At 34.9% G+C, this 14,993-nt stretch overlaps 2 long non-coding RNA genes across 2 annotated transcripts; both read right to left on the reverse strand.

The window, feature by feature from the left end:
- Positions 1 to 128: 128 nt before the first annotated feature.
- Positions 129 to 2,555, reverse strand: LOC137921339 (uncharacterized). Its single transcript, XR_011107476.1, has 3 exons — positions 1,980 to 2,555; positions 1,496 to 1,659; positions 129 to 239 (listed from the first exon to the last, which is right to left on the reverse strand). It is a non-coding gene; the product is annotated as an uncharacterized lncRNA (long non-coding RNA).
- A 5,006-nt stretch (positions 2,556 to 7,561) lies between these two features.
- LOC137919361 (uncharacterized) lies at positions 7,562 to 10,601 on the reverse strand. The gene is made up of 3 exons (XR_011106728.1): positions 10,521 to 10,601; positions 9,242 to 9,374; positions 7,562 to 8,727 (listed from the first exon to the last, which is right to left on the reverse strand). It is a non-coding gene; the product is annotated as an uncharacterized lncRNA (long non-coding RNA).
- Between the last annotated feature and the right edge of the window lie 4,392 nt (positions 10,602 to 14,993).

Here is a 14,993-nt window from a genome sequence, read left to right on the forward strand (position 1 = left end):
TAAAACCCCATACAATCCGATTATTATGAACCCACTTCATGCTTCTGTTATTATGTAGTAAACATTTGATTGTAATTGTAAATGAAAAACCAAAAGTAATTAGTACAATTTATTAATTTATTCAAAATTTCACATAAAATATTATAATTAATAAGAGCTTCCTATGGTGAATTATTCTTTTCTGCTGCAACAGTCAGGCATGTCCGCATCCGTTGTCCACAAGTCATCCGAAAAGTCACCTGAAAAAATAAAGGTTAAAGATTACATCAAAATCAAAATAAAAGATACTATATTCTACCTACATAAGATAGAATTTAGTATCATATTTTTTTCTTCTCAGATATTGTAAGGCAGTGACGGTTATGTATTAGACTTAAAACTTATTAAGAGTAAAAAAACAAATTTCAAGTTATTTTTTTTTAATATGCTTTTCAATACCTGGTGATAAATTTTGCATATCCATCTTTGGAAAGAGACTATTGACTAATTTCGGCTACCTCTACATAGCTACTTATTGTATTGACTAATTTCGGCTATGTAGAACATTGTATCTGTCGCACAACTGACAAAATGTCCCAAAGGTAATGTGGAACACAGATAATGCTCTATGAAGCTGAAATTAACCAATTGTCTGTTTCCAAAGGTTGATGTGCAATATCTATCGCCCAGTACTGTAAATTTCATTTAATGTGTAAACATCTTTACATAACAAAGTAAAATATATTCTCTATCATCATTATCATCACCTCCCCCATCGATAGCCATTTTGACTGAACTTGTGCTGTCGTCATCTAGGAACTTCCCAATTAACTGGCCATCCATTGCATAAAGAAAGTGTCCTGCCCCTTGTCACTTCAGATGAGAAATTATTCAAGCTATTACTGTGTCTGTGACCATAGTTCTGCAGATCTCTCTATTTCTGGTTCAATCTTGCATGTATGTTGTTATTATATTATACTAACAGAATGTATAACTTCATCTAGATGGAATTTAACAAAAAAAAAAAGTTTATTTAGTTTCATTTTTTTCACTTCCTTAGCTTCCTGCCAGTATAAGTTCAGTTAAAATTTTCCAGCCCTAGCCAGAGCATTAGCCAGAACAAAGAGACACTAATTTTGTTGTACAGATTATACCATGTTAATTAACTTTATATATATATATATTATGTATAAGATTCAAGTATGTGAATTAACCCTTTCGCTGTGGAACACCTAGAAATAAATTACTCTCTCAGCCATTTTTTCATAAATTTGGTTATATGACAATATATCCGCTCAGGAAGTGTATGCAGCTAGCATGTTAGTAACCAATAAATCAATGATCATGATCATGTAATTATTGACACAAATATGTAAAACATATATACACTGTTCTCAAAGTGAAAAAATGTCTAAAATTGAGCACCCAAAAGGCGCTGTTTGCAGTGTGAGGGTTAATAACATTAAAAAGTATGTAGGTATTCTTGAATTATATAATAAATAGATTATTCACTTACTGGGTGCAATTTTTACCAATATCTCCACTTCGGCAAGTGTCATCTTCATCTGCTGTGTGATGTTGTAATATAAATGATTGTCTGCGAATCCAGGAACAAATATAACATTTGCATTCCATTTTCCATTCCATGGAATGTTTCATCATGAGTCCATTTTGCAATGTCTGTAACAAAATAATTAGTGAGAAATTATAAGAAATGTTAACTGTTTAAAATAGATACTTAATGCTTAAAGTAAACTGAAAACAAAAACTAAAAACATTCAAAAGATTTTATCATAAAACATGATATTAAAAGATATATTAGTATGCTTTAATATTAAACATTTGAATCTAGGGAACTATAAATGGTATAATTACATGGTTTCTCTACCATGTAATTCATGTGTGTGCAAAAAATACTCTAAGTATATACTTACTTTACTAATAATTTTGCACACACATATATTACATGCTAGAATAACATATAGTCTAATACTTCTTACCGTTATTCCCTCAAAACTTCATGATGTCACCCCATTGACGCCCACTGCAAGGCACATGCCTCCTCTGAAGATATCTATGGTGGGATATATCATAATCGCTACGCGTTGTAGGCGGGTTGACGATTGCGATATTATGGTGTGCATATGACCCTGCTGCCCATCTTCTGGGAATTTAATTGTGAGCAGTGGAAGTCCATTCATTTCAATCCTCCACTGCTGGGCAATCTCTGCCTGGTCGTGACTTAGGACAAAATGATATTTGTAAGTCAGCCACATAATTGACCAAATTTCTAGTGAAGTTTTTTTATTAGTTAAGTCACGCAATAAAGAATAATTATATTTATCATATAACATAAAAACATTTTGAATCTTATCACTTAATGACTGTTTTCTTTCCTAGCTTTCGAAACCACTGATAGGTAACATTTTTATCTTTAACATTTGTTTTGTTTTTTGTTACCTTTCTACATTTTCTATTGTTGTTGGCAGACATTATATATAACGATCCAATGTACAATAATTTAATCTACATACGTAACGAAATACAGTAGTACACTTAATAATCATTGCTAAGATATATCAAAACAAAAACAAACGAAAGCCATCTAAGCTTATATGGACAGAATAGAATAAGTGACAACTGTCACAAATTGATAGTAAGTCGCAATGTGTTGCCGCTTTCTATATTATTATCTTGATTTTTTACTATGGTATACTTTAGCAAAACTTTTAAACGCACAAAGTGTAAATTACGTTTGTGTTTTTATGGAGCTGGTTTACAATCCCCAAGTGACATTTGCTGATTCCTCGAGAGGTGATAGGTAGTATTTGGCGTTTAGGTTAAAATCTCTTAAGATAGTGAAGCTTCCGGACTCCATGGGGAATTTTGGCTCGAGATGCTAGGTACTATATTTATAATAATCATATTTATTAAATTATTGAAAAAAAATATTTAAAGGAGACTCCCCGGAAGATGTATTTAAAGAAATTGGTATTCTACTAACATACCGGCGTCATTGTTTCTAGCTATAACTTAGGAGTCTTCAAGACAACAGTGAATAGGTTTCTTCTAGGCAAACAGGTAGCATTGTAAACCTTGACATCACTTAACATCAGATGATACGGAGCTCAAATGCTTTGCCTATTGTCAATAATAAAACAACTGAAATAATTTCGTAATAATTATTTTATTCATAGCAATAGTATTTAATTATATTTAATTTACAGGCTTTGTTCATTTTCCGTAGGCCTCTTCCAAAAAATGATATTTTACCATCGTAATTACATATTAGTACTTTTTGTAAAAATTAAATGAAACATCATAACATTGTTCGTGTAACACAACTATTTATCTTTACCAACAAAATTTATATTTTATTGTACATTCGCGAAGAACCCACAACGGTGGGGTTCACTGAAATGAGTAGTGCCCAGTAATGAAAAACACTAAGAGTAATATAAGAAACGAAGACCTCATTAACAAACACCGGAAAACTGCTGAGCTTTACGGATCCGAAGAGAATGAACAACCGATTCAATCGCCGCTGTGCTACAAGCATTATTATGCTAGTACTAGCATAACTCCAGAAAACGCGACAAAACAAAGATCATCACCAGCGAAAAGTGGATATCGAAGTTGAAAGATGCTCCTGGGATCCCCTCCTAGATTCATTAGATGATAACCACTAAGGTAGCCAAACTCCTTACGACTGGTAATCCAGGTCGAACAGATCTCAGTCCTTATCTTTAACGCGGCCATGACCAACGGATTTTCTCCGTACAGCCCATCATCAAACTTTTCCAGACCTCAGTCACCGCCCTGGAACAATGGTTCAGGAATGAAGAATCGAAATTAATCCCTGCAGAAGCGTGGCGGTGTTCCTCTCGAAGAGCATTTTTTTTCCTTTCTAACCAACTAACGTGTTATTGACAGTCTTACAGACACACAAACAAGTTGACGCGAAGAGCCGCGGGCGCGTCGTTCGTAAAGACCTCCATGTGGACTTCGATGCCGCAGAACGATCGCCGCAGTAGGTGCGGCCACATACAAAATATTAGATCAAGACAGGCAACTTACAAAACTTTTCATGGTTGGGTCGTGTCTCACATGGGTTGCACACCCGTGATCAACCCTTTTCAGAGCGCTAATATAGTAAGTTTTGCCAGACATCGACAATTACGTCACTCGAAAGTCAGTATGAGATGATAACTTTTCCCAATTTTAACCAAAAATGAGGTACCAAATATTCCTTAACACAAATATTTCCTAAGTTATTTCTACTAACAAACTTTATGTTTTATTGTACATTCGCGAAGAGAACCTATTTCGATGGGATTCATTGAAATGGGTACCAAGTAATGAAAAACACTAAGAGTAAAATAAGAAAGGAAAGAGAAACGTCGGCAGACCAGCGGAACAGTGGGCTGATGATATTGTAGCAACGGCAGTGCACAATTTTATGACACTTGCTAAAAACAGAGAATTCTGGAAAATGAAATTGGAAACCTTCGTCGTATCGAAGTTCACGTCAAGGGAAAACAAACTAACCATACTAATGTTAGTCCAGTAAGTTAATTGTACCAACACGGCTAACTAACATTTGGAATGTAAATTATGTTGACGTGGAAATGAAAACAAGGTTTAATACAAAAAATATGAATCTACATGCCTCCGTGCTGGAACTGGTTTTTCAGGGGAGAGAAAGGAGAACTATTTGTTGGATTCTCACTTGCAACTGATGGTTAAGGGTTTTAGCTTCGCTTCACTCCTGTCAGCTAAACGTCGTACCCATGCGAGACCTCACACACAAGTTGCGAGCGCACTAGGAGAGCACGTGTGAATATTTCTACTCTACAACAATTTAACATTGTAATCAAAGATATTCGGTGTACTTCATTTTCTGTCAGATCACATAATAATAAGCAAGCAAGAGTTGCTCATAATCTGCGGAACATAAACAATAGGCAAGGGGGAGTTTCTCCTTGCATGAACTGCTCGGTGTGCCCGAAATATCGATGTATGCAAATTAATTTACACTATCTACCAGAGATTCCCAAATTAGTTGACGTCAATCCCTTGGAGAGGAGAGAGAAATTAGTTCTCTAGGAATCGATGTAAAGGAAAACTGGTTCTGGGAGTCGACAGAGACTAAAATTCGACTCGTGTTGATAAACACAAGTTCTTATTTGGAACTTAACTCTTTCGTTACTAGCGCCGGAGTTAGACGGCATCCACCTTGTAATGTCGGCTTATGTGTAGATCCGTGTTTTAAGATTTATTACAGCCAAATAAATTACTAAGAATTATCCTAACTACTATTTTTAATTAATATACCAGTAAAATCTTTAAATATGAAACACTAATGAGAAAATTCGAACATCACCTTACCGCCATAAATGTACGCACTTCGCGACGCACATGCCCGGTTCAGTAACGTCAAATCGGCGAAACGGACTGCCGTAAGGAAAGGGTTAAACGTACCGAACACGACGTGCAGCAATACTTCACAGAAAAAGACTGTATGACGTGATCAAATCTCCCATTTTTACCCGAAAATGAGGAACTAGAAAAATTTGAAAGAAAGTGGTTTTGAATTTGTTAAATAAAAACCCATTGTTGTTAATTCAGGTGAAATGCAAAGAGACGAACAAATCTTGTTCACAGTTTACTAGCGATAAACATCACACCATCATTGGGAAACTCATTCCAGAACCGTCACATAAAAAAATCTCATAAATAAAATTTTCAAGTTCATTTATGCGCGGAAGGAAGCCAAACGAAAGGCAACAGCTATATAAGGCTGGTATCACTGCGATTTTAAACTTGTTAAAACGTAAATTCAGAACCGTCAGGTGTGGAATGGAAAAAGTTGTGATGATATCTTGTAGCTCAAAGCTTACTAGTGACTTACAGCACATCACCGGGTACATTGATAACCTTGCACGTGCTCGACGAGACGATGCAGAGCTTCACGGCCTCTCCTACATTCATATTGCGATATGACACTATTGTAATATTTTATGTCAAATGGACAGCCACCGAAATATAGGGTGGGCCAAAAATTTTTGCAAATAGCAACATGACAAACAAACAATAGTCGATTACAGGAGTGCCAACGGCGAGACGGAGCACATCTCGACGATGTAATTTTTAAAAAATAAATTTTAATAAATGATAATTACGGTAAATAAATCATAAACAAAATAGCATTTGTACTTTTATTTCTACACATGTTTCAAAAGTGCAAAAATTTATGGCCCACCCTATATCTGACACATAGGAGACCGTCGGGAACAAAGGCAGTTCAATGTTTACACGGAGACCTTTGTGCCGTACGTATCACGTCCTGTAAGACTTGGGAGTCTGTGAATGACGCACGGATTAGCACGCGCGAAGCAAGCGACGTGAGACACTTAGTGGGTTTTAGTCAACCATGGTACTGAACTGGCCATGAGTATGTTCGGAGCTGGTAGAAGGGAGCGGTTGATCTATATATACATCTATATATTTATATATGTATGTATTATACGAACTTAATCACATATGTAATTATAAAAGATCATTGAGAATTCAGATGTAATGACACTGCAAATGATTTGGCCACGAGAGGATCCGGAATGGTCGCATACGCCTCTAGAACATCGTCATTAAGACCAGATTGGAGCGTACTGGGAGTCAACACAGCGAAAAATGGAATCAAGGTTCTGATAGGATTTCTCCAGCAGTTATTTTAGCTCGAGTAAAGCCAGCTCCGATGCAAATGAGCGCAGAGCTCTTTGATTGCGGAAACGAAGCAACTTAGAAGGCAAGAACTTTCGTAGCACTTATTCAATTAAATATCTAACCCAAGTACATTATATAATATCTTATCATTCAAAGATTTAGCTCGTTATCAATAATTTAATTAAATCACAAATAAGTTCCTAAACAAACCTCCGCTTAGCTGCGAATAACAAGACATAAAATTAGTTCATTTGATCATATCTATGCCAACAACAAAAAAAAACCCAACAAATTTTGTAAATTCATCGCACTTTTTTGCCGTCGTGCGGGCAAAATATTCATTTAAATTAGTCCAAGTTATAAAAAAGCGTGTGTAAACTTAACAAAAGAAATGACTATATTATTAGAACACAAGAACAACTGTGATATTAATTAAATTAGAAATCAATTATCTGTCAACTGTCTTTACATTAATTCAAATAAATTTCTTGCTAAAGTTAACTATATTTCACAATAACAATAAAAAATTCACAAAATAAGTTTTTATTCCAATCGTTTTGTGATTTGTCTGAAACAAGCCAACGGTGTATTTAAACGCAACAATACTTGAAAATACATCACACAGCAGAGTTAGTTAAAAATTTAACTTCTTAAGAGTGAACCGAAAGTTTCATTTAATTTTTGATAACTAACCACGGCGTAGGATAAAATAACAATGGATAGTTTAGACTATTATATAAATACATAATTAATTTTGACACTTTTTCCAATAGCAAAACAAAGTCTTCATTAACCAATATTTACAAATTAACAACATTTTCAACAAAGAAATTTTAATAGAATTATTATTATACAATTGATTTACAAATTTTTAATAAGCCATTGGCTTCACGTAAAACATAAAAGTTACAAAACGAACACGACAGTGAACCTTCATCTCCAATGAAGACATTAAGCGGATGTTGGTTAACATACTACTAACAAATTAGATATATCTATTCTTTTTGGACACTAAGACACATCGGCCATGTGGAATCACTAGAGCATCTATAGGGGCTTCTATAAGATTACTTATTTAAGTACATTTGACTTGAAAGTACAGGCTATTTGCGGTGAACAATGATAACACAAAATTAATCCGACTTCCCATGCACTTTATTGTTTTAAGCATCCAAATAATTAACACCACAATGTTTTGAATATGTAACCAGATAGAGCTGCCGTAAGATTTAACCAAGCGAGAAGAACATGACACAGCTGAACCATGAACCAGATTCAAAAACTTTTTTCCTTGATGACTATGTCGATTACAGATTATTGGTCCATCATATATTAAGTTACTTTAATTTTGAGTAAAGAGTGGCAATTTTAAAATGCCGAATATAAATAATGAATGGTGTGAGCCACATCGTGGCTTTTAGAAGTCACAAAACCAAAGTCAAAAAGTAAACGAACAAAACAATTGTGACCAAAAGTAAATCGACAAATGGACATTTGCGGGCGGTGGGTGTATTTTCAGTCAACAAGACCCGACGTCGTCCATGTGTAGTCTCCGGATCTTGCATCGGGGCTTCTTTTGGATTTCAGTTTCAGCTCTTCACATCTTCTTACGAAAGTGACTTTCATCCACCATATTGTTTTAAGCATCCAAATAATTGACACCACAATGTTTTAAATATGTAACCAGATAGAGCTGCTAAAAGATTTAACCAAGCGAGAAGAACATGACACAGCTGAACCATGAAGCAGATTCAAAAACTTTTTTCCTTGCTGACTTTCTATGCACTTTATTGTTGTATTCTTCTAAATAGTGCTGAGGAAATTTTAGGAAACACGTAGATTTCGAATAAGACCAATTGGAAACGGCCTGCATCCTGCATCTTCCGACCATCTTAACCAGGTCTTTTATGTGTGGTATTCATATTAGAACCTTAAGGCATTAGCGGTCATCTGTTCTTGTTAATGTCATGTAATCTAGCACCTCTAGTCATTGTAATCCAGATGTCGTGGGTCAGTTTTGAAGACCTGAAACAGTGAAATAAATATTTATTAAAAATTTCAATAATTGTACACATGGCAGCAGTGCAAAGCGGGTAAAAAAGGGAATAAAAAAGAAATGTTAATAAAATCACGCGCACTGAACTTATAATATCGCAATATACCATTGAACAAATTCAAAAATACAAGGTGGGCATACGATATATATTCGCAAAAAATCGCAAAAGAATTCGCAAATTTGCACACCACACCCAAAAAAATAATCGCACAAAAGGCAATACGAAATGCTGCTTTAAATGCAAAAAGTAAAAATTAAAATAATACGCTAACACCTTAAGGATATTATGTAATTTAAACTTGCATTTGCCAGATAACCATTAACAATTTACATTAATAACACAAATGTTAACTAAAATAAATACGATGTGCCGTTATATACTGTTGGTGGTAAGGTGAAAAGAAAACAGCAACTCGACAACAGAAGCAAAATGTAAGTCAAAAGGGTAGTGGGCAGAAGGCCTGGTCTGGTTTTACACCGCACCTCGGTACTCCGCTGATGATGGCGATAAGCAGCCGCACGATGTCTGGTCAGGCGGCAGCACGTTCGTTCTGATGCGAGGTCATATAAATTCAACCTCTCTGACCATAGGTTATTTTTAGTACAAAACTCGCACCTGTGAAAAAATGTCACAGTTATAATATACATGTATAAATATATGTATAATTTGTTCCGCTAACAGTAAACCTCAAGATGGCTTGCGATGAAGGAAGGGAAGAAGCCGAAAGCAGTTGATGTGATGCTCCGAGAATGAAAAGAACCAAGATGTGAATTTGTTACGTATATTCGAGTTGGCCCGGCGCGTGAGATGCTACGTAGCTGGTAAATGCAACAGACATAAACTCAGTGCGTCGATGCGTGAGGCGTCACCTAGCTATTGAACGCGACCTAGGCTATAAAAACTAACCTATACTACTGCGGCTGGTGCGCGGGCGCATTGGAATGTTTATTATAAAATCAAAGATCCGCTGAACCAATAGCACGCTTATACGAACCCGCGCCACTTGACATATTAAGTTCCCCGCCAAATTTGCATGCAAAATTATATTTTTTAAACGGTTTCATTTAGTTCGATCCGTACGGAATTTATTTGGATCAAAATTATAAATTGAAATTTAAGCACCTTCCCGTTGTCGGATTGATCTGAAATTTGGTACACACATTTAATTTAGATGACAATACAATATAATAAAATCAATAAAATTATAAATCTAAGATGGCCGCCGATACATAATGGCGGATTACGTATTTTTCCATAACTCCCTCAATATGGGTATCAAATGAAAGGGCTACTGATTATGTCAAAATTTAAAATTCAAGATGGACGCTGTTCCAATATGGCGGACTAGTTACATATTTTTCCACAATCACCACAATATAGGTATCAAAAAACCGTTTAACTTAAAAGTTTTTTAAATGTATTTATTTTGGTAAAAATTTTAACCTATATTTGGAACGTTAACATGCAATGTTACACCGTTAATAAATTTAAGTTTATATATATTATGTCTGTTTCGCATAGCATATTTAATAACATATTTATTCGCCAAAATTTAAACACAAATATAAGCAGACAGACACGCGACAAATAACAGATTTAAAAAAGTTCAGACCGTTTACAATGACTTGAAGACTCATTCGAATTTGCCACCGCGTGGTTGAAAATTTTCCACTGAGCTTGCCTGTTCTCGGAGCCCAAAAAACGTTACATATAATTAAAATTATACATAAAGGATGATAATAAAGCAATAATAAAACATACCTGATGTGTAATGTCTTGTAGATTTCATCTCTCTCCGGCGAAGCGCACCACCAACAAACACACCCGCTCCTGCTGCTTACCGGACGAGAATAATGAAAGGAATGCAGTTGAAGAATAGAGATGTGTAAGAAAGATACTACACATATCGATATTTAAAACTATGTAAAAACTTTATTAAACATTCATACACCTGTTTATAACAATGTTTTAGATCAAATAGAAATGAAATTGGATTTAAATAATAGATAGTGTAATGTTAAAAATAATATATGACGTTGTTCCGGATCCTACATTAATCAATTTTATATTGTTAAAAAAAACCTATTTAATATTGTATTGCGGCTGTGTATCTCGTTTTTCCCCAAAACCGAGGCCACAAAAAACACCACAGAGGTCATCTTGCGCGCCGTGTGGATTTTCCACTCGTCGACATGGTTTCCAATATTACGTTTACCAATACTTCATACTCCTAATTTAGCTTTGAGTGCTCTACTTTGCCTTCATTTTAATTTATTTGTAAATGCTGTGTTGATATTTGTCCTTAGCCCGCGGGTGAATATACAGCCTCGGTTTTTTCAGGATTTACGACGATTCTCCGTTTAATAAACCACTCTAAGTAAGAAAAGGACCAATATTTAGCCACTTCCGTACATGCAGTGGCAGTCTTGCAGTGAAATGCACCGCCCGCTAGCAGAGGCAGAGTCAACTCTGTGTTTGGCACTAATCGGTGTAACATAACTCCTGAAGATGCCCCGTGGAGGGGTGAAACACGTGTTGAGTGATTTGGTGGTGGCGGTTGTGTGATTCGCATTGTTTGCCGCATACGCATTTATCAGCGGGCTGGCGGGCGGTGCATTTTATTGCACGACTACCACTGCATGTGCGGAGGTGGCTAAATATTGGTCCTTTTCTTACTTAGGATGGACTTCCGCGAGGTAACGCCTGATTCCATTAAATAATAAACCACTCGTCCAGGCAGTTGGCCGCGGCTTGGTGGTGACGTGAAATTAGCCCGTTCAACCGGAGGTGTGAATTACGGTTTCCTCCGCTTGGTAAGCCCCCGTTGCCGGGCGTCATACTGCATAGCAAATTAACTAACTAGACTACGAAGAGTGTGATCGTTTATTTACACGTTAAGACGTTCTCTGATCAATAGGCACTAAAGTCCTATACAGGTGGACCCAGGCGGGGGCTGGAGGGATGAGCCACGTGAGATGGCTGTACCGAGCGGGAATTCGACTGGGCGCGACGGTGTGTGTGTTTTGCGAGAGAACTGGAGATAGGCACTTCTCACACGAACGATGTTCTGGGTTACGGTGCGCATTCGGCTGGCTGGTGAAGAAGTCGACTGGAAGAGCTCTGACGAACAGCGCTGGTCGCGATGACGCGGACAGAGCGTGCGGTTGCTTCGAGCTATTTGAGCAGACTGTTTGACAGATTGACATTTACATTAAATTTTATTTATTCACGTAACACATCTTCAAGAAAATATATGTATGTAATAAACATTAGTTTAAAAATATTAATTAAAATGTAAACTAAAACTAATATATTTGAGCAAAACAAGTTATATTTTACTATCGTGCACGTATCGACTTATTGGACATCACTACGTCGAACATCGGCGCCATTTAAAAGGAAGCCGGTGCAACAATGTAATGACAATGACTTGCTTTTAATTCTAACCTTAATTTATAAAATTTTGTTGCCCTTTAAAATTGTTCAATTTCATCCTTTTTTTAACTTTTTAAGTAAAATTTTATTATCAGGAATAATTAATATTAAAAAAAAAATTAATAAAACATGTAACTGAACCATATTTCAATACACTTTAGAATATTCTGAATTATTTTGCAATTTCAAATGTTTATTAAAGAAATACTTGTTAAATAATACTACTTTAAACTTCGGAATGAAATGCTCCATATACTATTAAAGATAAATACATAAAACAAGTCAATTTAAAGTTATTTGACATACAAGAGGTTAGGTTATTTTGTAATTTTATAACCTTACTTCTTAGTCAAAGATTTATTAATATGAATTATGTCTGCATTGTAGGAAGATGAAGGTTGTAAAATTTGGTTTATTATATATTTTACTATTGTATACGGAGCCGTGGGAAGGCTGCCTTTCCCTTGGAGATTCTTGATGTGGTGTCCTCTTCGGTCACTCCTGATTCCGATACTACGCTACCGAGGTAAGAGAATGTGTGGACTCTCTCTACTCCCTCTGTGCTAATAAGCAACGGCAAGGAAACTGTTGCTCTGCATCTCATTTCTTGGGTCTTCCAGATGTTAATTTTAAGTCTCGTCTCCAAAGCCTCTCGTCTTAGATCGTCCAGTTAGGCTTGCATATCGGCATGTGTGTGTCTCAATAGACAATAGAATAGCAGTAATACACATAAACAATGGAAGTAGAAATAAGAGATCATTTAAAGGTAAAAGGGAACAAAATGAAAGTGTATTCTAATATATAAAATTCTCGTGTCACGGTGTTCGAACTTGAACTCCTCTGAAACGGCTTGACTGATTTTTACCAAATTTTATATGCGTATTCAGTAGGTCTGAGAATCGGCTACTGTCTATTTTTCATACCCCTAAGTGATAAGGGTTGTTCACCCTTACAAATTTTTTTTTATTTTTTTGACGAAATTTTTGTTTTTATTTTTTTATGATACATCATACAAAAATACATACAACCCTAAATTTTCACCCTTCTACGATCAACCTTTATTTTAAATTGATAATTAAAAATATTTTTTTTGCAAAACAACGTTTGCGGGATCAGCTAGTATCAATATAATTATTAAAAAGAAATTGTAAAACCCTGTCTTCAACATGACAGGGGTAGAAAATGCCTTATTTTTCATCTGATAGACGTTCCACTGCAAGCTATAGGCATCCGTTGTAAAGTCCTGTGACCTTCAGCCACCTGGACTATGCCGTGGGTCCACTTAGCTTTCGTTGTCGCCACACATAAATCTCTTGGACCCTATTAATTCGAGTTACTTCATATAATACAATAATATGTAACCCGAAAAAACTACATATCAACTATAATTTTAATACTAATTTAGTTATAAATTATAATCAAAACAATATATACTGTGTGAAAACTTTTTACGTTGTAAAATTTAAGATATATGCGAAGAATCATAAAACATTGTAATTAAATATATTAATAGAATTCAGTCGTAAGGAATTTTTTTATCTGTTAACTAGTCAGCCTTACTATCAGCTTGCCCGTTGGAAAGCGATGTAGTCGAAGATGAAGCACGCTGACTCGGTAAGTACTTGTTCACGGTGACCTTGAAGAAACCTGGGTTATATTTTAGAAATAAGGTGGCCGACAGATTGTTCCATACTAGAGCTTTGCAAATCAAAAGGTATACCGTATACAAAGGGAACTTCCCACTATAAGGATGGTAGTGGGCCGACTTCCCACTCGTTCTACATAGAAATAGGGATAGTGGGATAAGATCATGGAGTTCTGTTTCTAAACTTGAAATTTTTTTAAAAAAATTACAGAAATATAACAAATAATATTTTTGAAAATAAGATAACATCTGCATTATAATAAAAAACACATTATTCCATAAAACCATTTATTAAAATATAAGCAAAATATAAAACATATTTATAAATTTCAAATACAATAGCGTATAAGTAGAAATTGGAATATAAATGAAAAAAAAAATTAAGTCACTTATTTGTATGAGCATTAAAAACATATCTTACTTTACGGATGATTAAAAAATATAATCATTATAATACTGAACACGATGTGTAATACATTAAACAACTATACAGGATGATTGAAAATAGATTTACAGGCTTTAAATAGGTTCACTGATCCAAAAATAAGCTATATTAATTTATTTTTCTGAAATCATCTATTTGGTATATTAATACACTAATTGAATGCAAATTAGATATATATTTCCACGTTTAAAGCCTTTAGATCTATCTACAATCACCATATAGAGGAATGATATTTGAAAGTGTCATCTTACAAACGAACCAGTGTATAATAATTCTTAAAATGTAAACAAGGGTAGAGAAGAATTTGGAGAAACAGGGATTACTCCTATAGTTGTGAGTCCATATATTTCATTACCAATTAAGCAAAAGGTTAAATTGGTTCAAGTGTTCCTAGAGTGCCACGGGTTTCTATTACGGTGTGTTCTGTAAGAGAAGATCCATAACTTTTTTGTGGCATGAGTTAAAAATACAATAAGATATTGTCATATTAATAATGGACATATTAAATTTACTATATATATACTGTAAAAAGTAAAAAAATAAATAAATAGAAAATGAAAAGACTTAGTAAGAAACATATGGTTTACGAATATGAACACACCAAAGAGGTGATTGTAAAAATGTCTTTTCAGATATAGCTTAAAAGTAGTCAATTATAAATTTTATTATTCATACAGTCAATTACTAAGGTTTCTATTTCAACTATAAA

Source organism: Battus philenor, unplaced genomic scaffold, assembly GCF_028537555.1.
Source record: "Battus philenor isolate CCGP_79_NKW_IND1 unplaced genomic scaffold, ilBatPhil1.0.hap1 SCAF_1, whole genome shotgun sequence".
NCBI lineage: Eukaryota > Metazoa > Arthropoda > Insecta > Lepidoptera > Papilionidae > Battus > Battus philenor.